The sequence below is a fragment of the Podarcis cretensis genome (genome assembly GCF_951804945.1).
Source record: "Podarcis cretensis genome assembly, chromosome: 12".
Taxonomy (NCBI): domain Eukaryota; kingdom Metazoa; phylum Chordata; class Lepidosauria; order Squamata; family Lacertidae; genus Podarcis; species Podarcis cretensis.
The window spans coordinates 57,982,908-57,995,819 of record NC_137181.1 but is presented as its reverse complement, the minus strand read 5'-3'; the positions used below and the strand labels follow the sequence as shown (position 1 = coordinate 57,995,819).

General features: G+C 42.8%; 1 protein-coding gene across 2 annotated transcripts in view; it reads right to left on the bottom strand.

Annotated features, from left to right (window-relative positions):
• POU6F2 (POU class 6 homeobox 2) overlaps nucleotides 1–12,912 on the bottom strand; it is a 297,725-nt gene that overhangs the window by 167,242 nt on the left and 117,571 nt on the right. The gene's annotated exons all lie outside the window — the stretch shown is intronic.

Here is a 12,912-nt window from a genome sequence, read left to right as displayed (position 1 = left end):
TAAATACAATAATCTTTACTAGTAGTAATGTCAGATGCCATCAATAAGAAGGCTTCCTGGATCAGGGAGGTTTGCCTCCTGCCCCCAGCGCTGGTTTTAAAATTAATTCTGTTTGCAAATTTCAGTACAGAAAAAGGGCATCAACAAAACAAAGAGTTGAAAGGGAGCCGGCGTACAGCTTCCAGGTCATGTGGCCAGCATGACTAAGCCGCTTCTGGCGAACCAGAGCAGCACAAGTAAACGTCGTTTACCTTCCCGCCGGAGTGATACTTATTTATCTACTTGCACTTTGATGTGCTTTCGAACTGCTAGGTTGGCAGGAGCAGGGACCAAGCAACAGGAGCTCACCCCGTCGTGGGGATTCAAACCGCCGACCTTCTGATCGGCAAGTCCTAGGCTCTGCGGTTTAACCCACAGCGCCACCCGTGTCCCTAGTTGGGTAATTAGGAGATCGTGAAATCTCAAGAGGTGGGTTTAAGAAGGTTAAGAAATTGTGTCAGGTTAAATTGAGTAGAAGCAGTTTGGCTCCTCACTTTCTGCCTATCATGCATTAGGGGTACCCAACCTTTTTTCAAAGATAGCCAGATTTGATGAAATGAACATGCGTGAGGGCCGACCAAAGTTGTTGAGCTTTTCTTAGGGTTGAAGTTGTTGAGCTATTTTTAGGATTTATATACTGACATGGGGGTTGGATTAAATCGACCAGCAGGCCGGAATGGGCCCCCAAAATGGACTTTGGACATGCTTTCATCAATCTTTTGATGAGAGTGAGACGCCAAACATGCTTATATCAATCTGCAAATGAAAAATCCAGGCAAGACTGAAGCACTAGGTAGTTCCCTAGACTGGATAGGTTGCATTCAACCTGTTTTGGAAGAGGTGAAGGTCTGCAGTCTGGGGCTTCATCTGGATCCACTGTTGTCACTGGAGGCACAAGTGTCCTCAGTGGCATGGAGTACCTCCTACCAGCTTCCGCTGGTGGGATCCTAGCTAGACAGGGATCGCCTGCTTCAGCTGTCCATGCTGTGGTAACCTCTAGTTAGAGTTCTGCAGTGTGATATATGTAGGGCCTTTGAAGACAGCTTGCATACCCTCCAAGTGTCCTGATTTTCCAGGGACGGACCTGGAATTATGAAAGCCGGCTTCTGATTTGATTTGATCCCAGAATGTCCCCATTTCCCCCACTGCCTCTGCTGAGCTCAGAGAGGAGGATGAGCTGGTACTTGTCCCGAGCGAAAGATGCGGTGGCAGTTGTGAGGGACCATCTTGTTGCCAGATATTATACTGATTCTGGCCTGAATTAGTTTCCAGGCTCAATTTAAATTGCTGGTTATAAGGCTTTATGTTGCTCAGGACCCCAATACCTCAAGGACTGTCTCTCTTCTCATTAACCAGCCGGGATCCTGCAGACTCCATCTGAGGCCCTTCTCAGTTTGCCTTGTCCAGGGAGGTGGGGAAGAGAACTACACAAGGCAGTGGTGGCTCCTCAGCTTTGGGGAGACCCTGGAAACATGCCTGGTGCCACCACTGCCAGCTTTTAGGTGCCAGGCAAAGGCATTTTTATTTACCAAGGTTTTTGGTGCGCAAGTTAGCCTCTACTCATCTTTTAGTCGGGTGGAACAGGACTTGCCCTTCTTATTGAACGATCATTTTTAGCCTTTTTTTTTCACAGTACATCATCTGGCTTTTAGCTGTTCATATTTTTAAGTCACTTTGAGGCATTTATTTTATGTATACAGCGACTAACAAATTCAATAACTGATAATTAATAATATGATATCTATGATTCTTCAACCGGGCTGCAGTCTTGAAATGTAAGAGCATGCAGGATTCTTTTAAGTCAAAGGCTGCGTGTTATATTTGTCTCATGGAATTGGCACTGCCGTAAAGAGCTCTCCAGCACCAGCCACTCACAGCACCATTTACTGTCATGAGACAATGAGCTTTCCCATTTATGCTCGGCGCCATCTGTAGCCAGTGTGGTGTGTGCTGCAAAGGTGCAACTTGCTACAGGGAGAACACTGCAGCCCTGGTGAATGTAATGTGTAGTCTGAACCAGAGCCTAGAAAGTTACTCCAGCCTTTATTTCTCACAGCAGAGATGTGAGGCTCCTTCCACTTCCAAAGGATTATTGTGAAACATGCAAGTACCTCACACCATGCCTACAGTATATTTTGCCTACACAGTAGCCCTGTTCAGAAGTGATCCTTTATATGTTACAAGAATACATGGGGGCGGGGAGGAGGATTGCACGTGCTGCTGATCCCAACGAACATCTCTTGTCTCCACCACCTTCACCTCCAGACCTTTGTATGCTGGGTAGGGACACAGGAAGGGGGGTGGGAGTGGACCGCCCAGGGTGCCCTCACTGAGGGAGGTGATATTTGGCACACCGCCTGCCCATGACTCCCAAGCCTACCCCGAGCTGTTGGGGTAAGGGGGGGAGCTGCGCCACTTTGCCAGGGGCATTCTGCCCCTTCCCCCTTCGTTTTGACAGCTTGGGGGAGGCTTGGGAGTCACGGGCGGCCGGTGCGCCAAATGTCCACCATGGATGGCTTGTTCTGCCCCCGGCTGCAGAAACCTGGTTGAAAGAATACTTGTGGGAAAGGATGTAACTGAATTACAGTCATACCTCATGTTACGTTTGCTTCATACTAATTTTTTTCAGGTTGCGTCCCACGGTGACCTGGAAGTACCAGAAAGGGTTACTTCTGGGTTTCGCTGCTCGCGCATGCGCAGAAGCGTTAAATCACACTTTGCATGTGTGCACAAGCACCAAATCGCGCCGCACACCTGCGCAGATACGGCGCTTCAGGTTGCAGGCTTTTCATGTTGCGAACGAAACTTGGTTGAAAGAATACTTGTGGAAAAGGATGTAACTGAATTATAAAAAGGAACAATAGGCTACAGTAGACTCTTACTATCCTTCTTCAGAAACTACCCACCTCCATGCGTTCTTGCAACATATGGTGAGTAGTTTCTGATATTTTGGCCTGACTAGTGGCATATAAATCAATCCTACTAATACATAAATATATGTTATTTATAAACAAGAGCAAGGGAATATGCATGCCCAATTTGTAGAAAAGCCATAAGATGCCAACTTTTCCCTTACTGCCTTCGGCTTAGAATACTTCGGGGTCTTTGCATAAATATCAGAAAACATGTGGTGGTGATCATAGATTATAAGATTCCAGTATTGTTTCTTCCTTCCAGTAATGAAGAAGCAGAGAAATGATTCAAAGAGAACTAAAAGGGTATTTTACATAAAGGGTACCTGTGCTTTGAAAATCAAAAACGTTTTCTTTTGCAACCAAAATGTTATCAATCCTATCCTTAAGTAAAGTGAAGCAAGCTTTACATATTCCCTCAAAAGCATTGGTCAATACCTAATGCAAGTTGATTTCATCTATAGCAGAGACTGCAGCCCAGACCATGTTTACTGCAGTAGGATTTACTCCCAGGTAAGTATGCAGTAGCCACGACTAACTCATGGCACTTAGTTACAAATAACCATTTGACAGATTTTGTCCATTCTGTAATAAAATATCCCTTTTCTCTCATTCCTATACATTCTTCTTTCCCTTGAAATACACCTCTATTGTCATGGGTACACCAATTGGTCTGGAAAACCTTTTTCTTTACCTTATGTGTGGCATTCAGAATTCCAGTCAAGAGACAGGATAATTCAGCAGTAACTCAAAATATTCACCAAGGGAATCTATTTTAAATATGCATTGTTTGCAACAAAGGAATAAAACTATGAAAAGTTTCTACTTGAAAATTAACTGTGGCTTTAAATTAATTTCTGTAATCACTGGTCATTAATATTTAACATATTCTTATAAAAGGATATTCTGCTGCAATTCCCCCAAGCACCTGACATTTAATATTGTGGAAATACTTCATCGTCTTGCCATCCCTAGGACTAGATTTGCAATAACAAGTAATGTTAAATGTATTTTTTGATAAAAAAATCAATAATAAATAAATACATAAGCACTTCCCAGCAGATTGCTCCTGATGTTATTTACAAAATTAAAAAACAACGATGGAGTGACAGGGGATTTTATAACCATTTCATTACTACCTCTTTAATTGTATATGGTGGAACTGCATAATCTGTTTATTGAAAATGAAATCTTTGGAACTGATTCTCCCTATAGACATTTGCCATAAGCATCCGGTGCAATAGCACAGCATGTAACGTAATATTAACATTATATGCATCAAGCTTTAAACATCCCTGTGGTTTCCCTGCTGGATCTAAAAATTTTCTAACACTCTTGTGTTTTGCCAGTGCATTAAATCTCATATCTAATTTACAGACTGTAAAATACAATATTCACAGATTACAATAAATAAAGAAAGATACGTTCTGAAAACACACTTGAAATTGGTATATGGACAAGCTAGGCAATATTTAATAAAATGGAAATAAAGCAGACTCTTCCAGGAAATCTGAATGAGGCTCTATTGGAAAGAGATCACTTCCTTTCCACTGGACACATCAGGATGCTATTGACACAGAAGTTAGTTCTGCCCAGAGGATACTGCTGGGTATTTTCTAGTCATAAGTAATGCCCATTGGGTGAAATCCACTTGTTTTACTCTATTGGGAGGATGCTCACGGGGTGTAATCCTGCTTCCTTTGAAGCAAACAGCCATTTTGAGATGGGCTATTAAGACAGGTAGGATTTCACCCACTGCCTCTGCTGGGAACACTCACCTAAGCAAAAGTATTGATGTGGTTGCTTGTAGAATTTATCCCAAAAGGATTAATCAAAACTAAGGAAAGCTCACATGAAGAATCCATACCTAATTCTTATTGACTTTAAACGTGAACTATATATATAAAAAAAGATTTTTACAATGGATTGATGCTGTTTTTTCCTTATCTTACAATACAATGACCAAAATGAAGTTTTAAAACTCTTTCAGTTACAACTTGTAAGCGGTGTGTGAGTGTGGGGAGAGTTTCTCATTTTGATCCATTTATGGAGTTTTTCAAAGAGCCTGAATGCTGTCAATATGTTCTAAAGAAAGCATCACTGGGCGCTCCCTTGCACAGATATTATTGCCCTATATTTGGATTCTCTTTCCTCCATGTGCTGTAAATTGCCTTACTCCTCCTCGTCTTCTCTACCTTCCCCACTTCCTCATTTGTATGACCTTAAGCCTTCAATTTGTTTAAGTTTCTACTGCCCAGAATGACAAAAAGAGATGCATTTAAAATGCACCTTTACCTTTTTGATTCATTTTTAGCTGTCTGTCTGCAGTACTTTCTCACTGAGCATGATTTGAAGTAATAGCAGAGTGAAGACGATGTATAAACATATCAGACATGAAAGGAAACTCTTTTAAATAAGGACATAATCTAAAGACAGTTAGGTACGCGTAAAGGTAAAGGGACCCCTGACCATTAGGTCCAGTCATGGCCAACTCTGGGGTTGCGGCTCTCATCCCGCTTTATTGGCCGAGGGAGCCGACGTTTCTCTGCAGACAGTTTTTCCAGGTCATGTGGCCATCATGACTAAGCCACTTCTGGCGAACCAGAGCAGCACACGGAAACGCCATTACCCTTCCCACCAGAGTGATACCTATTTATCTACTTGCACTTTGATGTGCTTTTTGAGCTGCGAGGTTGGCAGGAGCAGGTACCGAGCAACAGGAGCTCACCCCGTCACGGGGATTCGAACTGCCGACCTTCTGATCGGCAAGTCCTAGGCTCTGTGGATTAACCCACAGTGCCACCCACATCCCTTAGGTACGCCTAGGTGCTAAGAAAATGAATGTGACTCAGATGCACCTGATATTCTTTGGATTAAACCCTCTTCCACGTTTTTGTTTTTGAAATGGTTTTGATGGTTAAAGGGACTTACAGCTGATCAAACATCACTGGGATGTTAGGGGACCAATCCTATGTCCAAGTGGCTGGTAATATTTGTAGAGAGGAAGCTCATGACTCAGAGCAATGGCATCATTCTTTCCAGTACTGGAAGTCATGGCCTGGAAAGCAAACATGCCCTCCTGCCAGTGCAAGGTGGCTGACTTCTTTCTGCATATAGTGTCTTGAGAACTGCAATGTTGCGTGTCGAGGTCCCCAGGTCCACCCCAATAACTCACACATCACACAGAAATTTTTGTTTAAGATTTTTGGCATAACTTTGGCCACAACTTTATTAAAATACAAATTTGTGAGTGGTTGCGTAGGCATTGGTTGCGACTATCTGCCCCCACCATGGGGGACAGACTGACATTCCGCACGATGCGAAAGTCAGAATGGGGAAATACACTTGGGGGTTACGCGGAGCAGGGAACCTGCCCTCACCCCAAATGCAACCAGGAGCTCATTGCTATGGCCCAAGCCCCCTTGACAGAGTGGACAAGCAATAGTTAGCTCCCAATTCCTTTAACGGAATCCCTTGCAGCAGCAGCATTAGAGGGGCAGGCACAGCCAATCCATGCCCCTCAACCAACCAAACCATAAACCAATGCCTAACCGCAACCTTACAAGTTGTGACGATAGGCAAAAACCAAATGGCCCCAGCCAATCAGCCAGATGGACAAAATTCCTACCGGGCCCCTGCCCCAAGAGCAGACGACCCCATGACAGGCATAGCAAGGTCAAAGCGAACAACCCTAATTCTAGGGAGGGAGGGACGGGCAATCCGATGGACGGGCGAAAAGAGTGTGGGAATATGGTCATTTGTCCATAAGAGCATGGGCAAAAGTTCATTATTGCAAGGATGATTTCATAGGAGAAAGCATTGCTTGGAAGCATGAGCAGTGCGTGGACAGCTCATGCCATCCAATGATTGGTCCACGTAGTACAGCATGATCAACTGCGTGGTCTGGTGTGAGAACATGAGACTAATGTATTGTATTGTCTTTTATCTGCTGACTGAGGCAAAGTTTTCTCCTTGAATTTGTATCTTTTCGTGGACACACAATAAAAGGTTGGGGCTGCAGCAGCTTCTAGGGGAGCTGCGGCCAGATTTCTGCAACCCATCTTGGTGTGAGACTGATTATTTACGGATGGCGAGCGGGTTCTCGTCAAAAGAGGAAGCCCTAGCCTCGTGCAAGGAGTTTTAGCATTTCTGGCTGTCAATCAATAAATGGCAACATTAACTTCCTCCCAACAACAAGGGAAGCCCCAATCGCATCAGTGGCCAACAATCAATTCGCCAGCCCCCCAACTTTGGAGTGTCCTGGCGGCCCCCACCGCAACACGTGCTCTCCATGAAGGAGAACACGCTTTGTTAGAAACCTAGGATGGTGGAGGAGGATCTCCCCTTTCCGCCCCTTGGAAGAGGGAGCAGGGATGCCAACTCTCCCCTCCAACCTTCCTGTGGAATGGAGAGCCTTGGTGGAGATGGGAGGGAAGCTGAACAGGAGGCAGCAGCCTTAACAGGACAGTGCTGTTTTGTTGCCTAGATCTAGGTGCCACCTTTGCAGATGGGAGCAGACCCACCTTCCCTGGCAGAGTGCATACTTGCAATCTTGACAATCCCATAAACTGAGAGCCATAGGATAACCAGACTCATATAACCAAAATGCTTGTCTAATTCATACATGGAGGGGCTAATGCTGTCTGGCCAGGCTTAGCTAGGTCACCACCCCTCACCCTGGGGAGAAAGATGTCAAGTCTATTGGTTCATCCAGTCTAACATGTGAACTCTGATATGTAAAGAAGTCTCAGCTGGTTGATCCAAGCTCAGACAGCATGGCTTTTCCACTTTGGAACTAACCTAAGTTTTGCTGACTGTGTTTTCTGACTGCTGTATGGAAAAGCACATGAATCTGACCTTCGAAGTTTGTAAGGAAATCATTTTTAACTTACTAAACATGTGGTGCAAGTGGGAAACTTTGGAAGGAACTCAGAAGGGCATATTTGAAAGCCTAATTGCCTGCATTTTCACTCTTCACTTTGCTTTTGTTTTGTGATTTTAAATCTCTGCTGGGGTTGTTTCACAACAGAATACATGCCCCAAAGCTGGATCTTGGCATCCAGGGAATTCTCTTTTTATACCTATTTTTTCCTTGCCAACCATCATGAATCTCATGACTGAGTGCACCATGCCTTGCCTTCAAAAGCTGTTGGGAGGGGCAGGAAAACTTGTTGGGAAATCTTTGTCACTTCCATCCAGTTCTGAATTTCTTGCCCTCTTCTGGAACTCCTGAATCGTGGCTCCCAAGCACTGTGTCTGATGTCGAGTCTGTACCGCTACTTGCATGAATAAATATATCTCCCCTACTTAAACAGCCTCTGTCCATGTGTGCTGGGCAGGAGCCAGGACAGATATACCCAGAATGACATGGGATCCAGCCACATAGAAATGGCTGCCATTAATACTGTGATTAATGTATAAATTGGCCCTTAGTAACACAATCTGTGGAGTTCAATTGCAGCTATTTGGCTCCCTCTTTCATAAAGAAAGGGGTGCCTGCAAGTGATTCCTGTGGCTTAATGGACATCCTGTCTTGTGTGAATCACTGGCATAAACAACAGAGAAGGTCATGCCCTGTTTCTGAAGTTCCTGGACACATAAACTTTGGTTTGGTTGGCACTGGAAACAGGATGCTGGACTAGATAGATTTTTGGTCCAGCAGGAGCGGTCTCCTGCTCTTATGGAGCAAATCATGTGTACAAACAATTCACAGAATATATTTCTGTAAGTATCCAAACATGCAAAGCATTTCTCACTGGAAACATTTTGAATCTGAAAAACCAATTTGAATTGACTCTTAGAAGACAACCCTAAGAGGTATCTGAAGAAGTGTGCATGCACACGAAAGCTCATACCAAGAACTGACTTAGTTGGTCTTTAAGGTGCTACTGGAAGGAAATTTTTTTGTTTTGACTATGGCAGACCAACACGGCTACCTATCTGTAACCCTAAGAGAGTTGCACACTTTGAGCTTGCTCATGATGGATAATGAAGAGCCTCTGTGTTTTGTTTTATTTTAAAAAAACACACGCAAAAAGTTTTTTTTAAAGGGTTGCAAGAAAAAGCCAAGGAAAAAGAGAGCTAAACCTTTGTTTTCTCTACCTTTCAGCTATAAGAAATGTCAAGTTTCATCTTTTTCCATTTTTTCCTTTCCCAGTGACAAAGTTTGCCTGTTATTCAGAGACCAAGACTGGGAGCCTTCGCAACCCTTCCAGAGAAAGGGCAAGAGTGCTGACTCTTTCTTTCTGCAGCAGTTTGGGCATTAGATAGATGTTAACAAAAAACAAAGACCACAATATAACAAATGAAACTTTTTCATTTCCCAATACACCATAGGTCCATACCTAACCTGTTGTCCTATGCTATCTCCTATTGTTGTGAAGGTTTTTCATTTCCTTTTTTTAAAAGGCTGGGCATTCAGTCTGAAATGCTAAAAAGGGGGGAGGGGGAGGGGAGGAAATCAAAGGATGCCAAACACTTTGAAAAAGCCTTTCAGGTCTTTTTCATATATCATTAGAAACCCAAACATGAAAACAATTTGCTGCACGTTGAACTCTACAATTTGTTGATTCTATGAATTTGCCAGACTGTCATCACTGGAAAATATTTATTACTGAGACATATATAAGATTTATTACATTTAGTTAAAATTCTTATTAAAGCTGTGCACAGAAAAGTATTCAATTTTGAAACCCGCCTTGTTGGCTGAGATAGTGGGCCACTTCAGCTTGGAGCTTGAAACTCTGCTTCACATCAGACTGAGCCAAGGCTGAGGTTGCCTTGACTCGTTTTGCAAAGCCTCGGGTGCCTCCCCCACTAGCTTTAATGGGAAACCAACAAACACTTTAAACTTTTCATTCAGAATCGGATTAAATCTGCAAGGCTAGTAGTCATGGGCGTAGCTCTCCCCCAGCAAAAATCCTGGCTACGCCCCTGCTAGTAGTCCCTTCTGAGTCTGCCAAATTTCAAACCAATAGGTACAGGGGTGCTAGGCTGTTATGAATGAAAAACAGTATTTGAGGCTTTTTAAAAAAACAAACCATTTATTCTGCTCAGTTTGCACCAAAACCACAGAATGTGCAAAGCTGATTAGGATGAAGTGCCTAAGGACAGAGGCACTGAGAATACCCGTGTTTATTTGTAACACTGCTTGGCAGACAAGACTCTGTGTTGGTTTGCATCCTGTGTTGTGTATATTGTGTCACTGTGTTGCATACACCCACTCCAAGTGTTCTAGTGTAACAAGCCCTAATGAAAGACTCTTCTTTCTTGTAAAGTCTTAAGAATCCCTGTCTCAGGCAAAAAAGAACTCACTGCCTAAGGGTTGGCTCATCTGAGGGATCATGGATGAAATGAGTCTTTAGGCAGAGCTGGGGAGTACTAGAAAGGAAGGAGAAGAGATAGCTCTTTCATTGCAATACTCTTTCACCTGAGTAGGACTCTTGTGATACAGCTCAAATTTTGCTTGAGGCAACCTAGTGATATATGGAACACGCACACATGCTGAAATTTCACTAACCAACATTATTTTAATTCCCATGAAATTTCTACAGAGCTTTTGCTTGAACCAAACCCTACGCATTCTCATTTAATTTGCTTCCATCAAATATTTCTGAATTTATAGTTAGAGGAACAAAATGGACATCTGCTTAATAAGGAACGCTGGGCATAGCAATGGAACAACTTAAATGTCTTTAAGTGTGCTTTGACAATCTCCTTCATTGCCAGTTCAATTGTCTTCCTATTCTTTTTTCTTTTTTTTTTAGTAACCCAACACACTTCTTCAGCCAGAGTGGCAGTCTTGCTACAGAAAAGGCCAGTAAAGCTATTTGGAATTATCTATTGCCATTTTGCACACAGTTACTCAAACAAGTTTCTTGACCATTCTTTCTCTTCTAGGAAAACAAGAAGTCTGACGCAGGTCCTCTAGCAAATCTGCACAAGGCTCCAAAAATGCTAGGAGAAGTTCTGGCAGTTTCCAAATCCTAATTCTTTAATGCCTCTAAAGCCTGAGTGGAATTAATAATTCCTGACAAAAGTTTTAATAAGACCATCTGATTTTAAAGGTGGGGGTCACTACAGTTGATATAAATGTATTAATGGCTGCATCAGACTGATTGTACAAATACACATATATGCAACTGAGAGGATGAAACTTTATAAAAACTTCCAGTCATCTTCATTTGGCTCACAAATATGCCTTTCTCTATGCTGTTATCACTGGCCTTAAAAGGAGAGGCATCGGTAGCTGATGCACAGACCCATCGGCTCCTGCTCCTGCAAGTTGCCCCAATCATGCAATATCTTGGTGAGGGCAGCTCTGAATCCATAGGAATATTCAAATGTTTCCACTTCCATTGAAATGGAAGGGGAGGCTCCTGCAAGGAGGAAATTCCACGGCGTATCAGATCCTTTCTGTCTGCAATAGGCGCTGGATTGGGGTAAATAGTTTTCTTCTCCTTGTGATGAAATATTGCCCAATTAATTTACAGAAAAGGGCAATGTGTGGGCTGCATTACAAAGATCTAGATTTCAGGCAACTTTTGCTTTGATGAGACCGTAATCAAGGTGCATTGGTGATTTTCAAAATACAGGAGGAATCCTATGACTATGAGAATTACAGGTGGTGTCATTAAGCACAGAAATCCTAAAGCAGTCTTGACAAGTATGCATGAATTTATCTTTGCCACTCTATCATGCCAAAAGCTTTCCATCCTCTCATTTGAAGGATTAAGACTTTACCTAGAGATGTGTCAAACAGGCCTCCTATGAATCCTAGATGATGAGAGTTGGGAAATTTTATTATGAAACCTCCTTTACATGCCTCTGCTACACATATATAATACATGGTAAAACTCTCATGTGCTACCAAGGAGTTGTCCTTGGTTGGACAATTGAATAAGAAAAATATCAGCTGCAGCCTTCCCTTTAAGATGAATTAAAGCTCCACGTGTCAGGAACTCAGGAATTCGAAAGACATGAGTCAATTGGAAGGCACATTTCAATTTTATTCTGTGGTCACATTGCAGTGAAAGAGACTTCAACATATAATTGTTGCAGTGAAAGAGACTTCAACATATAATTCTGTATTAACAGTAATAAAAGATGACAATGAAAGCAGGACTTTCTCAGAAAGTTTTTCAGATAAGCATAGTACCTGGAAACTCATGCCACATTTAATTGCTTTCCAGCTGTGTATTTTATAAGTCAACTGCTGAGGGAGTTAAAATCACTTTGTACAGCTTTTAATTGGCATTCAATAATGACTGGTAAGGACCATTTTAACCCAAACCAAGTTCCAGTTATCATGTGTATAATGAATAGGTTCTACATGGTGATTTTTCCTTGTCATGTGTGCCAAAGCCCAGAAAGGATTTCGACTAAATGGGCCGCCATATGGGGAGAGCAAAACGTACTACTTCTTGGGAAATCATAACACAGGGTGCAATAATCTATCAGTTTCACCATTCCTATTAAATATTCAACAATACATTTTTCCACTGACTTGTAGGAAAAGAGCACATTCTTTCTGGCCATATTCTTCTCAGCTCAAGACTCTCTTTTCCTGTCACCTCACACCCAGTTGCCCTGACAACCTTCCAAACCCCCAGTCTCTGTTCACACCTCAGGGCAAAGGGCGAAGGACAGTTCTCTGGAACTGCCAATGGCCCTCCATGGCCCTGTGTTGTTTCTGAAGGGCCTAGCTTGGCCAGGTCGTTCTGCATACGCTAGCCTGGGAATTCCTCTGCAGCTGGTATTTCTCCCTTCACATCTCAAATAATCAAAATCCTACCATTTATTAATTTCTAGGATTTAGGGGAGTCCCCCTCCCAAATCTATAACAGTATTGACATTTTTGCTGTTTTCCAAGAATGGAGTCTAGACAGTCTGATCTGCCAATAATCTTTGAGGAATTTCTGTTTTAACCAGAAAACAGTACTGTGGAGAACATGGATAGAGA